The 22,462-nt window shown below is 36.7% G+C and overlaps 1 non-coding gene across 1 annotated transcript; it reads left to right on the top strand.

The window, feature by feature from the left end:
• Positions 1-13,812: 13,812 nt before the first annotated feature.
• LOC125344436 lies at positions 13,813-13,938 on the top strand. Its single transcript, XR_007209550.1, has one exon. It is a non-coding gene; the product is annotated as a U6atac minor spliceosomal RNA (small nuclear RNA).
• The last annotated feature ends 8,524 nt before the right edge of the window (positions 13,939-22,462 follow it).

The following is a 22,462-nucleotide window of genomic DNA, read 5'->3' as shown; positions in this document are numbered from 1 at the left end:
AACTAAGGATTTCCCAAGGCTCTGATTTTACATTTGCATAAAATAATTATCAAAACCACACAAAATTTTACTCAGAATGTGCTTATTTGACAAACTGTTCACAGATACAGGAACATGTAGTTCTAGATTTATTTTAAAGCTTTCCAATGAAGAAACTAGATTTTATTTATTTTTCTTTTTCTCATTTCTTTAGTGTTAAAATGCTGTACAGAGGGGTTGCAGTTTCATACATAAGGCAGTGAGTACATTTCTCATCCAACTTGTTACCTTCTCCCTCATTTCCCCCCTCCTCCTTCCCCATTTTCCTCCCCACCCCATGATTTGTACAGTTGATTTAAACCATATAGTTTTATAAGTATTGTTGTTGCATTGGTCTGTCTTTTGATCCTTTTTCTTTCCATTTTGGTATTCCCTTTCCCTTCCCTAGTTCCAATACACGTATATACAATATCCAGGGTATTAAAATCACTTACAGTGATATTAGGGGTAAAACCGTGGGAAATAAAGGCAAAAGAAAAAGGGAAAAATTTCACATGGTATGTTGAAAATAATAATAATAATAATAAACCACTTGAAGAAACTAGATTTTAATTTTTTCCCCAGCAATTGTAATATTAGGCCAAAATTTCTTTCCCTGTACTCCCCTTTAATGATTCCTTAGAGTTTCTTCTGGTATAAAAACACTCTAGAAACTCACATGAAATAAAAGACCACAAGCATCTTCTATGTCTAGATAAATTATATAATTCAACTTCAAATATATGCAATGTAAATCATATAAAACATCAAGTGTAGGAGTTAAGGATCATTATAGCTAAAAGACTCAAAATAATTCATATGAAAACACTCTTTATTGTCCATATATATTTTTCATGCATTTGAAAATATATGAGTCTTTGGCATGTGGCAGAGCAATGACCAGTGTAGATGGATGGCTTTTTTGCTTTTTGAACATTTGTTTTAATGTTTGGTAGATTTATACAATCTTTATGGTTTATTGTTGCTTAAAGATCAACAAAAACAAGGGTGTCAGTATGTTCAAAGAAGCTTAACTCAGCTTCTACCCTTGAACTCCAGAAGAATTCATTTACTTACTACAAATAGTTTTAAATGTATTCCCAATTCTAGCAATAGAATACTGCTGTTTGTTCACTTAACACAATACTATTGGCCAATGGCTCACTATCAAGATTCTCTTGATGATGATGTATTTTGACTTGGTACAATAAGTGAGCCCTTACTTTTTACTGTGTCACCAGGCTCCTGTCTTTTTCTTATATATCCTTCACTATAACCCATATAGAACCCCTCAGATTTCCTGTGCTTGATACTTTGTCAAGTATTCTGTTGCTTCTGAAATTCAATCTTTTCCTTGTCTTGATCTTTATCTATTTCCAAAAACTATAATTTTATTTTAGATGTGGAATTTCAGTCTACTTTTTGAATGATACTTTCTCTGATACTAATTGGTTATCTGACAGGAGCTCTGGCTTTTGCATATGGTGAGGCAAAGTGTATCTTCCAAACTTCAAGGCCACCATTGTGCAGATTGTGATGTGAACAGCCCTTTAGAGTTGTGCAACGAGGTGACTCTAACTAGATTTTTGCCTACTATATGCCTATCAAGTAATCTCCTTTCTGTCTTTTGTACCATGGTTCATGTTTATTGGGGAAATGTGCCTAGCTTTTATTAATAGACCTCCCGGATTCCAATTTTGTAACTTTTGGAATACTCATTCATTACTGTTGTTTAAATACTACTGAAAGTTATCATAAATGCATTATTTTATACATCAAAATTGCATAAAAAAGTGACATTGTTATAATGACAATTTGGAAAATTCAAGTGTACATGACATAGTTTTTAAGAAACTTATTTTCACTCTGTTCATTGAAGAGCATACATATAAATATGCATCCTTAGTAGCTCACAATGTTTTTCTCATGACATCAGTTTCAGTAAGATAAGTACTTGGTATTTATATAATCAGACAAGTGAAACAAATATTGACTACTTCTGCCTTTCATATATATATATATATATATACTTTATGGTATTGCTTTTTTTTAGCATTTCTAGGGGTAGGACATGGAAAGAAATTACACTCTATAATTTGATTTAACAAACTTGTTTATTAAAATTGATGGGTCACTATGGATAGTTTCTAGTGTCTGGATATTGAAAACTTTGTGCCAAAATGATCATTTTGAAATTTCTTTTTAAAAAGATGAGGAGGAAAACTGACAGTAATTGACATGACGAAGAACATTATGCATCAGATAATTGGGAATTAAATACTATGCTTTTGTAAACAACTATTTTTGGAAGAAATCCAGAGGGTTTTATAAAATGAGACACTAATCATTTGTTAACTTGAGCCAGGTGAACTTTTTGAAGTATACTGATGAGTTGAAAAGAGTGAAGAGAACTTCCAGGAAGACAGCAGAGGAGCAGCAGAGCCCTAGCTAAGCTCCCTCCACCATCCTAGTTTTACCACTCCAGAGAACCTTTTACTCCTAGAAAGATAGCCCAAGTAAGTCACAACAGTACAGGGATTCTGGCCAGAAAGGAAAACTTGACTTTGCTGGCCTGAAAACACAGATTTGAGCTCTGGGTGGCATCCCGCCACCACGCCAGTGCCTGTGCTAGCACAGCGCCCGACATTCCATGCACCTAAAGCACACAGCAGCGACCAGGAAGAAATTCTCCAGATGGTGGCAGACAGACGCGGTTCACAGGCTGAGCATGGATGGGCCAAAATCTCAGAGAAAGCATGAGTATTCCACAAAAGACATTCTCACTCACACCCACAGAGCAGCTTCTGGATGGTAGCCCTTCCCCCACAGCCAGAGAGAAGCGCCATCTTTGACTCTGGCAATGAAAACTCTGGAAAATAAAGACAAGGGGCCATCTTTGAAAAGGGCAAGAGGGACCAACAAGTGAGAGCCAGCTCCGCCCAGGAGAACACCCCCGCCCACATGGGAGGATCATTCCTGGGCCCAAACTCACAGACTCAGGTAAACTCAGCCATACATGCTCCGCCCTAACCCGCCCAGCTGACACTGTGACTGCCAACTCCCCAGCAGCTGGAATTTCTAAAATCAAACCGAAAGCAGCGAGCAACTACTGGAGGCATGGAACAACCATATGGGAGAGTAAACAGTTCTGAGACAGATAAACAGCCCCTTTACAGAGGACGCCCAATTCCAACCAGCAAACTGAGCTGAATTCCACAGCTAGCTCTGCCGAGGAGAAGGTCACCCCACCCAGGAGGGAGGAGCCTTCCTCCGGGCAAGCAACTCTCAGCCAGGTAAACCAAGCCCGAGGTGTCCCACCCTGCTAGTCACAGCCTAGTCAGAGCAAGGCATTAAAAGCAGTGGCCCCACAGCAGACGGGAAGAGCCAGAGTTTCTGAGACTGTTCAGCATCCCCCAACTACAGAGGACACCCAAGACCTACCTGCAAGCTGTGCAAACTACAGAACCCCAGGATTGAACTAACAGGGGAGGAGGGTCAGGGCAGATCCACTCCTGTAAACTGAAAGCAAACCAAACCAGCCAAGCAGCAGGAAAATAGACTGTAGACCATCGCAAGGAAACCAGAGCCCACTCAAACAAGGAAGACTCCCTTTTTTTTTTAAACATTTTTATGTTTTATTTTTCATTTTTGAGTTGTCATTTGTTTTTTGTTTTCTGTTTTTTATTTGTTTGTTTTATTGGGTCTTTTGGACATACATACACACACACATATATATATATACACTTGGGTGCTTGTCTTCCTGTATTTTTTCTTTCTCTTTTCACATTTTCTCTCCTTAAAATTAGTTTCCTTTGACTAACACCTGTACTCTTTTCTGCTGACTCTCCATTCTCTATAATTTTAACCTTGTTCTTTCTACCAATTCTACTCTTCACCACCTTTCCACTTCACCAAAACTAAACCAAAATCATCATCCCCCATTCATTATACTCTATTCTCTTCACTACCCCTAACTTACCCTCCTAAATTTACTTCCAGGACTTCCATGAATCCATTGACCACTGGTTATCGGATAGAGGGTATCCCTGTTCAATCTGAGTGAGTCACAGGGGTTCATAGAGAAATCCCACCAGTCCAAAAAGAACTGAATATAAGAAAAAAACTGCTCATAGGGTTATAACAGCAAATAAGTAACTATTGAATAGAGGGATCAGGGTTGGTTGTTATATTAAAATTGTATTCTTGGGGAACACCAAATTTGCCTTTATATACAAAAAAGAGAGGGAAGGTATCTGTATATAATTGTGAACTAAGATTTATGTAACACTGCTTGGTAAGGTCTGCTTTGGGTCTTAAATGGTGCTCACTGGTGCTTGTAGATTGGCATTTCCAATCCAAATGGGAAGAAGAAGCAGAAGAAAGATTGCAAACAAGGAAATCTCATCTCCCACTCAAAACAAGCAGGAAGCAGAGCAGTCAATCAAAGACATAGAAGAGAACCCTCAAAATCCTCTACAAACTCTACTGATAAAATTTTTAAATGAAAAGTTTGAATCTCTTCAGATAACTATTCTAGAGCATTAGGAGATGAACAAAAAATTAATAGAGGATTTCATAGCCTCCACAAATAGAAAGATAAATGAACTTCAAGAGTCCAATGAAAAGATAGCTACCCAGCTAAAAGATTCAAGAGATAGCACTCAGAACCAAATTAATGAAGCAAAGAAGTCCATACAGGACCTAAGATAAAATTATAGCAAAGACATGGAAGCCATCAAGAAAGACCAGTCAGGAGGAATGGAGATTCGAAATCAAGTAGCTAGTCTACAGAGCAGATTAGATGAAGCAGAGGAACAAATCTCAGGAACTGAAGATTCCCTAGAATCTATGGAGAAAGAACAGAAAACAATACAAAACCAATCCAATTGGCAAAATATCACTCCAGGAGCTCCAAGATACAATCAGGAAGCCCAATTTAAGGCTAATAGGAATCAAGGAAAACCTAGAGAAAGAAGTCAATGGAATAGGCAACTTATTTAACAGAATATTAGCTGAGGACTTCCCAAATATCCATAAGGATAGGCCTATCCAGATTCAAGAAGCATTTAGAACCCCAAACCGACCAGACCAGAACAGGACATCCCACTGACACATTGTGACCAAAACAGGATCAATAGAGTCCAAGGAAAGAATCCTTAAAGCTTCTAGGGAAAAGAAAATAATCACAAATAAAGGAAAACCAATCAGAATTACCCCCGACTTCTCAGCAGAGACCATGAAAGCAAGGAGAGCCCAGAATGAGGTATACCAAACCCTAAAGAAACATAACTATCAACCAAGAATACTGTCCCCAGCTAAACTCTTATTCATAGCTGAAGGTCAACTAAGTCTTCCAATGTAAGGAAAAACTGAAACAATCTATCCCCAGCAAACCAGCTTTACAGAAAACCCTCAAGGATGTACTACACATGGAAAATAATCAAGATCACAATACAGACAGAGAAATGAACCCTAAATAGAAAACTGGAGTATTAGATCAAGAATGGGGAAAACACAGCTTTTAAAAAGATAGCTATAATGAAAGGAACAAATGATCATCTCTCAATCCTAACTCTCAACATTAATTGACTTAATTCTCCAATCAAATGACATGGCCTCATAAGTTGGATCAAAAACCAAAATCCATCTTTCTGCTGCCTCCAAGAGACACATCTATCCAGCAAAAGCAAAGATCTTCTAAAAGTGAAAGGCTGGAATAAAATGTACAAAGCAAATGCTCCCCATAAGCGGGCTGGAGTTGCAATCCTAGTATCAGACAAAATTGACTTCAAATTAAAAACGGTAAGAAGAGACAAAGAAGGTTACTAATACTAATAAAAGGATCTCTCCTACAGGAGGATATAACCATCCTAAATATCTACACACCAAATACAGGAGCACCCAACTTAATCAAACAAACACTACTGACTCTAAAAACACTCATAGACCCAAACACATTGATAGTTGGTGAATTTAACACTCCACTATTACCTCTGGACAGATCAACACGCCAAAAACTGAGCAAAGAAACCTGAGAACTAATAAACTGCATAGACCAACTAGACTTAACCAACATCTACAGAATATTCCATCTAGCAACAACAGAATACAGATTCTTTTCAGCAGCACATGAACATTCTCCAAAATAGATCACATCTTAGGGCACAAAGAAAATCTGTACGAATTCAGAAGTATCGAAATCATTCCCTACATTCTCTCAGACCACAATGGAATAAAATTAGAGCTCAACTCAAACAGCCACCACAGAAAATCCTACAACACATGGAGAATAAAAACACATTGTTGAATCACCAGTGGGTCATTAAAGAAATTAGAACAGAAATTCAAATGCTTATGGAATTAAATCAAGATGAGCACACAAAGTTCCGGTTCCTTTGGGACACAGCAAAGGCAGTACTCAGAGAAAAAATTATATCTTTGAGTGCCAACAAACTGGAGAAACAGCAATTCAACTATTTAAGGAAACACCTTAAGCTCCTCAAAAGAGAATAAACCAAACCCCAAGCAAATAGACGGAAGCAAATAATTAAAAATCAAATCAGAATTAAATGACTTAGAGTAAAAAAAAAAATCAAAAGAATCAACAAAACAAAGAGTTGGTTCTTTGAAAAAATTAACAAGATAGACAGACACCTAGCAACCCTGACCAAAACACCAAGGCAGCACACCCAAATAAACAAGATCAGAGATGAAACAGGTAACAACCCCACAGAAACAACCAAAATGCAGAACATCATAAGGGAATATTTTGCAAACCTTAGCACTAACAAATTTGAGAACCCGGAAGAAATGGACGATTTTCTAGCAAAAAATGATATCCCCAAACTCAACCATGAAGACTTAAACCTAAACAGACCCATATCCAGCATTGAAATAGAAACGGCAATAAGAGATCTGCCATCCAAGAAAAGCTCAGGTCCAGACAGATTCATAGCAGAATTCTACAAGACTTTCAAAACAGAACTCACACCAGTATTTCTCAAACTCTTCAATGAAACTGAAAGAGAAAGTTCACTACCAAACACATTCTATGAAGCCAGTATAACCCTCATCCCAAAAACAGGCAGGGACTCATCAAGGAAGGATAACTATAGACTGATTTCCTTGATGAGCATTTATGCAAAAATTCTCAACAAAATTCTGGCCAATCGACTTCAACAGGTCATCAAAAAAAAAATACACTAAGACCAAACTGGATTCATCCCTGGTATGAAAAGCTGGTCCAATGTACGCAAGTCAACAATGTAATCCACCACATCAACCTGAGCAATGTGAAGAACCACATGACTATTTCGCTAGATTTAGAAAAAGCATTTGAGGGGCTGGGGAGATAGCCTAGTGGCAAGAGTGCCTGCCTCGGATACACGAGGCCCTAGGTTCGATTCCCCAGCACCACATATACAGAAAAACGGCCAGAAGCGGCGCTGTGGCTCAAGTGGCGGAGTGCTAGCCTTGAGTGGGAAGAAGCCAGGGACAGTGCTCAGGCCCTGAGTCCAAGGCCCAGGACTGGCCAAAAAAAAAAAAAAAAAAGAAAAAGCATTTGATAAAATCCAGCATGCATTTATGATAAAAGCTTTGGAGAAACTAGGATTCCAGGGAAGATTCCTGAATGTATTTAAGGATGTCTATGTCAAACACAGTGAACATTACTCTTAATGGGGAAAAACTAAAGCCATTCCCTTTAAAATCAGGAACAAGGCAGGGATGTACACTCTCTCCCCTTCTCTTCAACATAGTACTAGAATTCCTAGCCAGAGCAATTAGGCAAGAGGAAGACATAAAGGGGATCCAAATTGGAAAAGATGAAGTCAAACTCTTTCTCTTTGCAGATTACATGATCCTGTATGTAAAGAATCCCTTAGACTCTACTCCCAAGCTACTTGAGCTCAAAAATCAATGGCTTTTCTATATGCCAATGACCCGAAGACCAAGGCCGAAATCATGAAAGCAACTCTTTTTGCAATAGCCTCAAAAAAACATAATATACCTAGGAATAACCTTAAGAAGTGAAAGACCTCTATAATGAGAACTTTACAAACATTAAAAACAAAATTAGGGCAGAACTGAGGAAATGGAAAAACTTCCCATGCTCCTGGATTTGGAAAATTAATATAATCAAAAGGGCAATATTGCCAAAGGCTATCTATGAATTCAATGCAATGCCCATTAATATCACAACACCATTTTTTAATGAAATAGAGGAAACAATCCAGAAAAACATATGGAAAAATAAAAGACCCAGAATAGCAAAAACAGTCCTAAGTAGAAAGAACAGTGCTAGAGTAATTACTATACCAAACTTCAAGCTGTATTACAAATCTATAGTAATAAAAACAGCTTGGTATTGGCACCGGAACAGGCCTGAAGACCAATGGAAAATAACTGAAGACCCAGAAATGAACCCGCAAAACTATGCCTACTTAATCTTTGAAAAAGGAGCTAACAAGATAGGACGGAAGAAAGATAGCATCTTTAACAAATGGTGCTGGCAAAACTGGTTCAACACATGCAACAAACTAAAACTACATCCTTATATATCACCCTGCACCAAAATCAATTCCAAATGGATTAAAGACCTCAAAATCAAAACAGACACCCTGAAAACACTAAAGGAAGGAGTAGGAGAAACACTTGGGCTCCTTGGCGCAGGACGGAACTTCCTTAACAAAGACCCAGAAAGGCTACAAATCAAAGAAAGGTTGGACAAATGGGACTGCATCAAACTGCAGAGCTTCTGCAGGGAAAAGTACATAGCTTGTAAGATAAACAGAAAGCCAACAGATTGGGAAAAGATCTTTACCAGACATACAATGGACAAAGACCTAATATCTAAAATATATGGAGAACTAAAAAAATTAAATTCCTCCAAAACAAAACCTCAAAGAACCAACAGCCCCCTCAACAAGTGGGCTAAAGACTTAAAGAGAGACTTCTCTGATGAGGAAATGAGAATACCCAGGAGACACATGAAAAAGTGCTCTACATCACTGGCCATAAAAGAAATGCAAATTGATTAGAAATGATAAAATATTGGTATTCGCAGTTAAATGGTCAGAACTTGAAAAAATAATTTTGAGCGAGACAAACCTAGAACACAGAGAACAAAGGGGCATGGTCTCCTTGATATATGACTGTTAGGTTTGGGGTGGGGGGGAGACAGTAGAGACCCGGTCTGCGAAACCAAAAACTTCTTGTCAAATGGTATTTCCGCAGGTTTGTGTCAGCGACCCTACATCATGTATCTAAAACCAAACAGCTACTTAACATAAAATGTTCTAAAATTGACCTCTCAGTGGATCACAATAGCTCAACAGTTATGTATATACGATCATATAAGACTAGGATAAGCAAACTCTTTTGTTGACATTATATTTAAAGTTCTAGGTGAATTTCCTTTGGTGTAGGACATGTGGCTACTGTATATGATTTTGGTACACTGGGTACTGTATATATGCCTTCCTGATCTAGGGAAGGGAAAGAAAAATGAGGGTGCAAGATATCACAAGAAATGTACTCACTGTCCTATTATGTAACTGTATCCCTTTTGCACAACACCTTGTCAGCAAAATTTAATTAATAAAAAATAAAAGAAATGCAAATCAAAACAACATTGAGATTCCATCTCACCCCAGTAAGAATGTCCATCGAGAAAACTAACAATAACAACTAACCAATGTTGGAGAGGATGTGGCCAAAAGGGAACCCTACTTCATTGTTGGTGGGAATGTAAACTGGTTCAGCCACTGTGGAAAGTGGTATGGAGATTCCTCAGAAGGCTAAGCATAGAGCTCCCCTATGACCCAGCAGCCCCACTTTTGGGCATCTACCCAAAAGATTACAAACCAGAACACACTAAAGCCATATGGAACCAACCCAGATGCCCCTCAGTAGACAAATGGATCAGGAAAATGTGGTACATATACACATGGAATTTTATGCCTCTATCAGAAAGAATGGCATTGCCCTATTTGTATGGAAATGGAAGAACTTGGAAAAATTATACTAAGTGAAGTGAGCCATACACAAAGAAACATGGACTCTATGGTCTCCCTCATAGGGAATAATTAGCACAGGTTCAGGCTAGTCACAGCAGAGGATCACAAGAACCCAATAGCTATACCCTTATGAACACAAAAGATGATGCTAAGTGAAATGAATTCCATTTTATGGAAATGAGTGTAATATCACTGTTGTAATTACTTTCAACATGCCATGTGAAACCGTAACTTCTTTTGTTGATGATCCCCTTGTATCCCATTCCTGTGGTTGTCCTGGCGCTAGCACTGTATCTCATCTGGGTACCCTTGATACTGTATATACTGGTATTAGAACTAGGGAAGTGAAAGGGAATATCAAATCGAGAGACAAAGGATAAAAAGGCAAATGACTCCAAAAGCAATACTTGCAAAACCATTTGGTGTAAACCAACTGAACAACACATGGGGGGAGAGGGAAAGGGGAAGGGGAAGGGGGGAGAGGGGAGTGAGGGAGAAGGTAACAAATAGTACAAGAAATATACCCATGGCCTTACATATGAAACTGTAACCCCTCTCTCTGTACATAACTTTGACAATAAGTAAGTTTAAAAAAAAGGAAAAGAAAAGAGCAAATCAATAGTTTGGGTAATCTGAATACTAGAAAGCTATGACGGTGAATCAAGACCTCCAAACTTACTTAAGGCTCTAGTACCCAAAGGCTTTTCCTCCTGTGATCAAGTTTGAAAATTCATTGTATTTTTATTTATTAATATGTGGAGATACAAGGCAGTTAGGACATTGTCATTGACCATAAAGCAAATGACACAAGTGGTATCATTTTTTTGTCTCATGTAAATTGCCTCATCGATGAAATAGTTTTGAATGTATTGTATTTTTTAAACTGTTGCTGATCAATACTGGCTAAGAGCACAGATTCAGAACCATCAGTCTGCTTGAAGGCACATAATTGGAACAGGTAATTCTCTGGGCTGCTTAATATAAAGTACAACCAATACTGTCATATATTTATTTAAAGTTTATTAAGTGGGATGGAAATCACAAATATCTAAGTTCATTGCTGCTTCAGTGACTTGGATGAATATATTTTTTTCTCTCCAGTCTCCCTCCATAATTCCCCAAAGGCAGCTTTATTGTATTGTCAAATTCTGGGTACATTGCTTCATTGGAGTTGAAGATTTTGATGTAATAGCAGTCTGAGGTAAATTTAATGGTACAAAAGCTATAGCAAGAAGCTCTACCTTTTATTTATTTGTAACAGAACAAGGTAGAGGTAATATTTTCATCATCCAGAACCTGTATTCAGAGTAAGTCTTTTTGTTTTAGTAAGTGGAATTGCCAAAAAAGGGGATGTTTCATGTCAAAGCCATAGTTTTCCACATTTTATTAGTTGGTATTCGAAAAGGAATGGTTTACTAAACTCTTAATGGTGTTCAGAAACTTTCTTTTGTTGGCCTGAGGCCCAAGCAAGGTCAAACAGTCCAGATCCCAATGTAGGAAGTTTTTGTTTCACCTAGAGATTAAACATTTTAAAACTCCCTTAGGAACTAAGCAGTTAACATAAATTTCTGAAGTCTAGAAATGGGACATTAAGCAAAGGTGAAGACTGTGGTGAATGGCAGAGTAGTTTCCTCTTTTAAATAAATTCAACTGAGCTGGTTGAATGTTTCCGTGGAATTTACATCATATCTATCATCACATGGTAGTTTACTATCCGATGTCATAAACAACCCAGCTAATGACATATCTAAAGACAAGCACTGCATGTTCACAGTATCTGGGAAAACAATAAAAAGAAAGTCATGAAAGAAAAAGGGCACTGCTGGGAATGTAGATGAGAAAGAAAAGGTACAAGAGGGGAAACTGAAACAACTTTGTCAATTAGTATGTACTAATATAAAGAAAAATGCATATTGAAGGCTCTGGGAATTCTATAGTCAATAAACTTGTTTAGCGAAGAATCACTCAAATGTGACATCGGGACTCTTTTGATCACTGTCCCATCTCCTTGACCAAGAATCACTCAGATGTGACATCAGGAGTCTGTCTGTATTACTGTCCCATCATCTTCATGGTTCATATAACCACAATTACTTGACAAACACACCACATCTGTTTACTTTTTGTGCAATTGTAGTGACTGATGGGAAGCAGTTTTAAACAATTATTTTAGGGAAACCTTCTTAAAGCAATCCTACAAAGTCTGGTCGTCAACAATTTCAAAGGCTATCACTCTTAGATGCTATGCAATAGGCTTTTGATCTCTGAATATATCATATTTTGTAATACTAAGTGTTTGGATAGCAAACTTTTTGTTTCTTAAAGCCAGTAGAAAGCAGGAGCCTTCAGCTTTAATTAATCCTCAGAGACTATGACATTTTTGACCTTGTAATAGTTTATCACTTAACGTGCTTTAGTGCACTAGTTGGGGAATGGACAAAACTGTTAGTTACAATAAAATATTTGAAAACATACTGCCTTTAGTACAAGAGAAATAATGTTTTGTTGCATAGAATGGTTGAAAGCAATGTAAGGTAAGTAGCTTTGTCCTTAAGATGACTCAGAGCCTGCATGCTGCATTTATTTTCCTATTTCATTATCTGGAAGTTAGTAAGGTGGACATACCATACCTAACTGCATAGAGGTTGGGGAATATAATTTCTCACTGAGTAACAGTCTTCCCAACTGAAACTGACAAAAACAAGAAGGTGTATTAGAGGACATTTAGCAATTCTAGGTCATACCTTTAGTCATGGTTCAACATATTAAAGTGTAGGAGTAAGCTGAGCACTGGTGACTCATACCTATAATCCTGGCTAATCAACAGGCTGAGGTCTGATACTCTTGGTTTGAAGTTAGCCTGGGGAGGAAAGTATGTGATACTCTTATCTCTAATTAACTACCACAAAAATTGGAGCTGTGGGTCAAGTGGTAGAGTGCTAGTCTTGAGCTAAAAAGTACCCAGGCCCTTGGTTCCAGCTCCAAGACCAGCATATACACAAAAAGTATAGGAGTGAAAACTTCAGGATAAGCAAATCAATAAAAATTTGGAGAATATCTGTTATCATTTGGTCATTTTATGACAACTATGACAAAGCTAGAGAGAAATATATTTACTAAATAGGAAAGAGTATTATTTTTCTTTTTCTTTTGAGTTCCTACACAGGCACTTAACTGAAAGGACTTGGTAATGAGCTATGTGCAATGGTTCATGCTTGTAATCTCAAGTGTGAGACAGGTAAAGATGAAGAGAATTATGGTTTGAGTTCAGCCCAGGCAATGGTTAGCATAATTTTACCTCAACAGATACACAGAACACTGTGAACTACATATAATACCAGCTCCATAGGAGGTGTAGGTAGGTGGGTGATATCTTGTACTTTCCCAAGGCAAAACTGCAATAGAATCTATCTGAAGAATAAATAAAGACAAAAAAATAGCTGGGCATATGGCTCAAATAGAAGAGCACCTGATTGCCAAGTGCAAGTGCCTGACTTCAAACTGAGTAACATCAAAAAAGAAAAAAAAAGCAGAAAAGAAAGAATTGCAAGTGAATCTTATTAATCAATATTAATCCATTATGGAATTTGTGTTGGACACTGGACAGTGTATTAGATTTACCATAATGATTAAGACATAGTTATTATCATAGGCAATATCATAATACTGTTAGGATATGTAATACATAATAATCCCAAAATTTTAGAAATTGCCATGTAAATACAGTTAGCCATATCTAGCTAGGTAAGTAGATATTACTTTTTTAAGTAAAATAGCAGTGTTGTATGAAATGAGAGAAGGTTAGCATTCCCCTTGTCAAGGATGGAGGAAGTCCTTGGGCATAACAACATGGATACAGTTAATGCTTTGATATTTAGTTCCTGGCATCTAACCATCATTTAAAAATCTATGAGTGAATGCAAGTGTTTACAAGTGAATAAACTGAAGAATAATAAACTATTAGAAAGATGAGTTCAAAACCCAACATAATAGGGAACAGCCAAGGGGAAGGGGTAGACAAATGTTGGAGGAAGGGGTAGAAATGCAGTCATGAACTCATTGTATATACCACAAAATTGAGAAAAGTAAGAAGAGGGGTAGAATGAAGGAAGATGAGAATGTTGAAGGGGGTGACACTGTTCAAGATGCATTATATTCATAAATTGCTTTGTTAAATGGCACATCCTTTGTACAACTACATAAAGATAATAAAAAATTAAAAATTAAAGAATAAATAGCATAGAAAACTTATAGAGAGAAGAGTCTTATGGTTGGTATGTAATTCTAGTTTTCAACTTTCCATTTGTTCTTAGATATAAAAATGTAATTTTAAGCAATAATTTTATTTAATTGCAAGTCTCTATAGTAATGAAAATCTCGAGTGACACAATGTATAATTTGCTAACATAAGACAATTCTAAATAAACAAGGATGTCTGATAGTGCCACTTTTCCCATTTCCATGGCCCCGTATTACAGCATATTACCTGACTTGGCTGTAAGTTAGGAAATTTAGTTCTAGTATTGCCTCTGTTTTAAAATTTGTAAAATGGGAATAATAAAACATAACCATTTTATATAACTAAGGATCAAATAAGTTAATATATGTGAAACTATCTTATAACAGAAAATTTCATTAGTTATTATGACTGTACAAAATCTTTACAAATGATAATAGGGCACTTGCTGTAGTTATTGTAGAGAGCCATCTGGTTCTAGTTTCTAAACATATCTTAACTACCTAGACACTACACATTCAGAGGATGGATAACAATGACCAGTTAATGTTGAAGATTCAGCAGAGTAGCAAAGAAACTTGAGAATTATTCCAAGTGCAATGATTATTTATGGAAAGATCTGAAATGTTGAAATTGTGTTATCTGATTTTCCTTTTTGGAAAGATTAACTCTTGAATGCTTTATAGATGATTCAATTTATGAAATAAAATTGAATGCAAAAGATAGACCATTGCTAAACTTTTATAGCTTTACACTAAACACAAAAATTAGGATGGTTGGCCATGGCAGGTGGCTATGAGGATACCGACAATAGAATAAATTTAGGAAATGTTAGAGATAAAGTTGATATGTTTAGTTACTAATGTGTCTGTAAGCAGAATCTTTATTAGAACAGTAACAAAGATAAAATTATTGAAGCTTTTACTAGTGTTTTGATTTTATCTGCTCATGACTGCTCTTACACAGTTGCAGTTTTCTCCATGTCATACATCTAATGTATTAGTGGAATATTATGGCGTATTTGCCATAGAGACCATTTCTTTGGTTAAATGAAAGAAGGGAATTTTCTGGCTGGCAAGTTGTCAGGAAATTATGATTAGTGATAACTGGAAAGTGGCTTGATTATCAAGTTTAGGATAAATTATTCTATTAAAAATTACAGAAGTATGATTTTGAACTGAAAACTTTGCTGAAAGAATAATTGTAATTTGATAGAGTCCCATGAAGGAACCCAGGAAAGCAAGGCCTTAAGGATGGAGTTTGAGGAGATAAATGATTCATGAAGTTACGAGACTCATAGGTTTGAGATAGATAATCAAAGTTCTCTTTTAGTTATGTCAGTTTGAGGTGCTTTTTAGATGCTCTAACCAAAATAAGTTCTAAGCAGGGAGTTTGAAATGTAAGAAAAGTTCAGAAGTGAGGTTGGGCTGGAGATAATAGAGGACATGTGGTGAAGTTTAGTTATGGAACAACCAATTGTGTATGCAAATAGTGATGACTATTAGGCAGGTAACATGTGTATGAGGTGAAGGTGCAAGAATTTAATAGAAAAATAGATTTTGAAGTCATGAATATACACATTGCAATTTGAAACACATCGGTAGACAAGATTGCTCATCATGTGAAAAATGTAGTGAAAATAAGGAACCAAGCACAGAACTCTAAAAGATATGGAAATAAAAGAGGAAGATGATTCCTAATGTGAAACACAGAAGGAAAACTGAAGGAAGAGTATATTTCTAGAAACTATTTTTCAACAATACCAAATGCTTCTGTTGGGACAAGTAACTAAAACACTTAAAGCTATCTGTTGGATTCAATACAAAGACTTTCTTAGTGAAAGGATTGGGGAATTTCTGGGAGCAAAAATCAAATAATGTTGAGATAGGCACTGAGTGTAGAGTAGATTAGAAATGGTGTTAGCAATTGTAGATGGTTCTTACAAGAAACTAATTGTGACTAGAGGAAAGGAGTAAGAAAATGGCTGGCAAAGTTAGGGAATTGTCTTTTTACAAAAATGACAAAATACATAGTAAAATGTTGGTAGAAAGGAGATAGGAGGCAGAGGTTGAAAATAAAAGGGCACAGTTAGCTTAATAATTTTTCTAAGCAAATGAAAGCATAAATGAAAATATCCTCAATATGTATCTCTTTCTCTGCAATTGAAATATAGAAGAATGAGTGTAAGTATAAAAGTAGTGAACCAAAAAAACAAAGATGCTATATTATTCCATTTGGACTTTGTTTTCTTTGACATCAGAGGAAAATTTACCCACAGAGAGCAAATGGTGTACTGTTATCTGCATTGTGTGTGTGTGTGTGTGTGTGTGTGTGTGTGTGTGTGTGTGTGTGTGTGTGACAGAGACAGAGAGAAGACAGATTAAAAAAATCTTTGGACTATCCTATCTTTGATGTTAGTTCTTGAATCTATCACTGGAAGGCAAAATCTCCAAAAATGTAGTAATAGTTATGTTAATCTTAATGAAACATGATCTTATCAATTTTTTCTTTCTTATTGCCTAAGCTATGCAAGAGTGAGTCAGGAATTGCTAACCAGATGTCATGTTGTAATCTTTTCTGAAGATTTCTTTTTCCTCTCAAGTGTTTCAGTTCCTTTTTATTTTGAAATGAAATTTCAGCCCATTCTCCTTTCATTATCATCCATTTCCTTTTTTATGATTAACTTGATTAGTGATTTCACTTTTTAATTTTTTAAATAATTACTTATTTATTGTCAAAGTGATATACAGAGGGGTTACAGTTTCATACCTAAGGCAGTGGGTACATTTCTTGTACAATTTGTTACCTCCTACCTCATTCTCCCCCTCCCCCTTTTCCTCTCCCCCCATGAGTTGTTCCATTGGTTTACACCAAATCGTTTTGCAAGTATTGCTTTTGGATTCATTTGTCTTTTTAAGGGATTCAGTTCTTAATGGGACATTTTGCAGTACAAGAAGCATAGGAAGTCTACGAGGGGACATTAAATGCACTGGCAGTTATATAACCTTCTGAAGGTGACATTGTGCTAACTCCTATGTCTCAGCATGTCTCTTTACTTTGATGCCCCTATTACAGACAATATCAGATGGATAATCATGTTGTCTAACCCTAAGGGCATTTTCAATGTTCTCAAATATTCAGTTCTTTTCTATAGTGTCTAGTTTAGTACCTTATAGCAATGATGCCTGAGTGTTTTCAACTTAATTTTCATTTTACCATCAGCAAGCCATTAGGGGACCATTCAAGTCCTTGATAACTGATTCTTTAACTCAGTGTAATCATGTAAGTCTACCTACTGCATTCTTTTCAGCAATCTTTAGTACAAGATTGTCTCCAGAAATTGTTGCTAAATTCTTTTTTCAATTAACTTATTTTCTTCTGCTTGAATGGATCTTGCATCTTAAGAGGTTTACCTAATTATTTGGCTAGCAGAACATTTTGAGTGATGGTGCTATTACAAAGTATTTTTCCTCTCTTCTCTGTAAGCCATGGATATATGTTTCATATGTAAAATTTGCCAGTTAATTAAGGTAAAAATCTTAAAATATCATCCTGAACATTTGCCTGGAGTATAGTGTACTAATCAGGACTCTGGTTAAAGAAACAACCCAGTTTAAGCTAGCTTAAGAAGAAAAATAATTGACTTTCATAATTAAGAAGCCTAATGGTAGATAGTACTTACTGCTATATCTGGGTCACTATTTCTTTGTCCATAAACAGCATATTCAGACAGGCTCTTTTCATGGGGCAAGAAATTCAGCTATAAACAGCCCTAAGCCTATGACTCTATAGTGTGTCACTCATAAGCAGTGTCTCTCACTCCTAGTGTTTATATAGCAATTTTATGGAAGAGCTCTGGTTACTCATGCTTTAGTCATGGGAGTGTCTGTTGCATAAGGCAAATATGTCATGATTGGCAGGTCTGACACTGTATATCCACTCATACATTTAGGAGCTGTGATTAGGCAGCATCTTTAAAACCATTTTTAGTGTGGATGAAATGGCTCCTCCAGAAAATGAATCATCTTGGATAAAATTAACATTATCTTTCAAATATATGATATTACATGAAGTATAATATTTTCCCATATTTCTTGCTGTGGTTTGGATGTTAGATATCCTTCAAAGATTCATGTATGTATGAAAGCTTGGTTCCCCAAAGTGGCCACAAGGGTAATTGCTGTGGACATTTAAGACAAAGGACCTAGTTGGAGGTTTATTGAAGGTGTAAGATCTTACCCATCCTTATACTTACCCACTCTCTCTCATTCTGTCTTTACTCTGTCTTTTCTCTTTCTCTTTACTCTTCTGTCTCTGTCTCTCCTTTGATCTCAGGTATGACAATTTTGCTTTGACAAACATTCACACTCGGAGGTGCCACTGTCCACTTCCTCACCAGAACTGAACAAATCCAGTTGCCATACCTTTGAATTTCCAAAAGCTCAGTTAAATAAATATTTATCTTTATAAAATTGGTTTCCTCCCGTAGTCTATTGTAGTAATACAAAGCTGATGAATACACTGCTTTTAACAACACATTTTTAGCTCAGTAATTGGTCCGGACCTCTGGTAATAACTTAAGAGAAATCTGGCATCTTTCTAAATTTTATTCAACTTTTAACAGGTGCTTTTGTGACTATTTTAATATCTTCAAGTAGTTGAACAAATGAGTTGCAATTCACCAAAGCACTTTACGAATACAGTACATCTTGATCAATGTCATCCTTTTCAACATTCACACCCACTTCTCCCAACCCACCTCTTCCCTTACCTTAATTTTAGGTTATGTATTGATTTATTTTTTTTTGCCATTTAACAAAGCCGTTTGTGTGTGCACTGCATCTTCATCTGTGTAATCACTTCAACATCTTCACCCCACTTTGACCCACTCCTCTTATGTTTCTCAATTCTGTGGTATATACAATGAACCTTTTACTTCCTTTCTCCTCTTTCCCACTTCATTCTTCTACCTCTCTCCCCTTGACCCCACCCTCGTCTCTCGTAAGTAGCCATTCCCTGGTAATGATTTTGTTGGGCTTTGACTGTCTCTCTGTAGAATGATACTATTTGAACTCTCTATAGAGTCTGATCCATACAATTTTTTCTAAGTCTTTGCATTTCCTTACAAATGCTACAATATCATTCTTTCTGATGGATGAGAAGAATTCCATTGTGTGTATACATGACACTTCTTTTTTGTTGTTGTTGTTGCCAGTCCTGGGGCTTGAACTGAGGCCCTGACCACTGTCCCTGGCTTCTTTATGCTCAAGGCTAGCACTCTACCACTTGAGCCACAGTGCTACTTCCAGCCTTTTCTATATATGTAGTACTAAGGAATCGAACCCAGGGTCATATTCCCAGCCCTTACATGACACTTCTTGATCCATTCATCCATTGAGGGATATCTAGGCTGATACAATGCCTTGGCTATGGTAAATAATGCTGCAATGAACAGGTTTTAGTATTTTAGAAAAATGAATTCATTAATCCTTAAAAGAACATCCTGAGATACGTATTAAAATTATGCATATTTTAAAGATAAGGAAACTGTAGGACAGAGTGGTTATATAACATGCCTAAGTTTATGTCGTTTGTGAGCAGAAAATTTTAAGGTTTGAAGCCAGGCTATCAGGATACAACATTTATGAGCTTAACTGGTTTTTTTTAAATATAATATGCTTAGTTTTTGACAGATTCTCCCTTCCCCATTTAACTTTGTCACAAATTATTGTTGAATATAATCTCTACTTTATTGTTAAATTATAGCATTATTGTTTCTTTACCCTATCTTTACCCATTCTTGTCATTCATTGCTTTAACTCCTCTTCCTTCCTCATGGGCTCTTGTTTGTCTGAATAATTGCTATAGCATTTTAATTAGTCTTTTTTCCAAATTGCTGTTCAACTTCTACCAGGAAAACTTTCCTAAAATATAAATATAATCATTTTGCCTCTCTGGTTAAAAACATTACTTTACCAAAGTTTTTAGGTTAAAATCTAAGCTCTAACCAATTATGCATAGCTGTGAATGAGCTAGCCTTTTCTTGATCTTTCAATTAATCTTTTCATTAGATTTTTACTTGATTTCTCATAAGTGACTCTTACCCTTTCCTCATCTGTGCTTTACACAACACCCTCACTAGCTAGATGTATGTTCTTCAAAGATTGTCATAGCCTGAATATTTGTATTCCTCAAAAATTTATGCAATAAAACCTAATGACTAATTTGATATTAGGAAGAACATATTACTCACGACAATGAATCATTAACTCTCAATGCACTTTGGTGATTTCAGCTGCCTTTGTCATTATAGGCTCATATTGCTAGGGTCACAGTGCACAACAATTTCAAAGGAGGATCCCATAGTTTTCTCCTCAGTGTTCATTTTCCAGCACTGTTTGGCTCCTCCAAGTTTGGAACCTATAGAGTCAATTATAGCATGGGCCATGTTGACTTTCTCTCTGGAAAGAAGATATAATAAACTTTGCTAGCACATGATGCTATCTCCAATGGCTCACAGAATATAGGGGCCATGGGACCATAATTATATTCACATAAAGTTTAGAAGAAGGGACTACCTGGAATTTGGAAATACAACCCAAGCAAAAGTCCACGAAGCTTACTCAGAAAATTCCCGCTGGACCAGTGATTAGTGGAGCTGTGGTAGTGAGCCCAAATCAGTACAGCTCCTAGAGTATAATCCAGCCTGGTAAGGCATACAATTCCTGGCATATGAGATCTGTGGTGTGGGCTATGCCCAGAGCCATGGATGTAGGGTTTCTCAGAGCCTTGGGAAAAGGCAATATCCTTATGGTCCTAGAAAGTAGAACAAGTTCCTTAAGATTATTCTCAATATTCAAGATTTAATATTTTTTACTCTGTTTGGTTTGTGACATACTTTTGGCCTCTTACAACTTTTCTACTATTTTCAACTATTTACCTCTATTTTCCTTTGTTTGGGGAGGAGTGGTGTGAGTGGGGATTACATATAATTGTAACCAGTGAACAAATCTGTTGTGAGTGATAAAACAGTCTGAACTGAAAGGATAGCAAGTTGAGCCACTTTGGCTCAGTCAAAATGGACTAAAATACAGTCTAACTCAAATACAAACAATTAGGAATCAATGAACTAAAGAAAATGGAGAGAAGGATCAGGAATTAAGGGAAATGGGTTGAAGTGAAATTAAAAGAAAAATTAAGGGATATAATGAAATATAGAGGAAGGGGCAGATCAGAGCAGTAGAATACATAGGAGGAAAGGAACAGAAGAAAGAGAACTAAGACCTATATTTAGGGGAAAAACAAATAAATAAATTAATATAATAACAAGAAAATTTAAAAAAGAATATATGTATAAAAGTAATGCAAAAATTAAAACTACTAAAAGTGGCAGAGAAATATAAATCTGAGTAATAAAACATATGACCTGAATTAATTATGCATGTAAATAGAAAAAAAGCTTAGTAATCACTGTACTGTACATCTAAAACGAAACAGAATAGCAATGCAGAGAAAAAGGAAAAACAAAGAGAGATTTCCAGTTTATTTGGGAGAGTTTGTGTCTCCACCATCTCTGTTATTCAATCTTTTAGTGGAGCCTTGATTGCCTTGCTGTGTTGAGGTTTTCTTGTGGCTTGCTTGGATTCAGACATCCTCTTGATATGGGAGTGTGACTGTTACTTAGGTTCCCATTCTTAGGCGTGTTTGATCTCAGTTTAGAACTCAAAGGTGCACAGATAGATGCATTGTCAAATAAGCTTGTTTGTGGGGGAAGAAAATTTTCGGCCTTGCAGAATTTGTGCCCCTCCTCCCATCCTAACTAAGTGGGAAAGGGGGTTCGCGGGAGGTTTGCAGGGTGTTGGAATTTGTAGTTTGCTGGCATAGGGAAGAGCTGTGTCCTAGGAGTCGTTCCCCAGTAGCCATGGAAGGTATAGGAAAAGAGTTTTCATTTTTGCCCTCTTCAGATATGATCCCTCCCTTTCAGGTGGGAATCAGGTCAGGGAACCTTGGGTCACTGGAGAGTTGATTCCCTAAAAGAGGGGTCCCCTATTCACAAGTTCTAGAGCTGGTGTTGAGCTGACCAGCCTTTTTGTCTGGATTGACATTTCCAAACTCCCCTTTCTGGCTATGCCATGGCAGTGGCAGAAGCAACAGCATAGGGGCCAGAGGAGGAGGTAGTGGTGGTGGTGGC

The sequence above is a fragment of the Perognathus longimembris genome, chromosome 28 (genome assembly GCF_023159225.1).
Source record: "Perognathus longimembris pacificus isolate PPM17 chromosome 28, ASM2315922v1, whole genome shotgun sequence".
Taxonomy (NCBI): Eukaryota; Metazoa; Chordata; class Mammalia; order Rodentia; family Heteromyidae; genus Perognathus; species Perognathus longimembris.
Note: the sequence above shows the minus strand (reverse complement) of the source record. Positions and strands in the feature narration are given on the sequence as shown.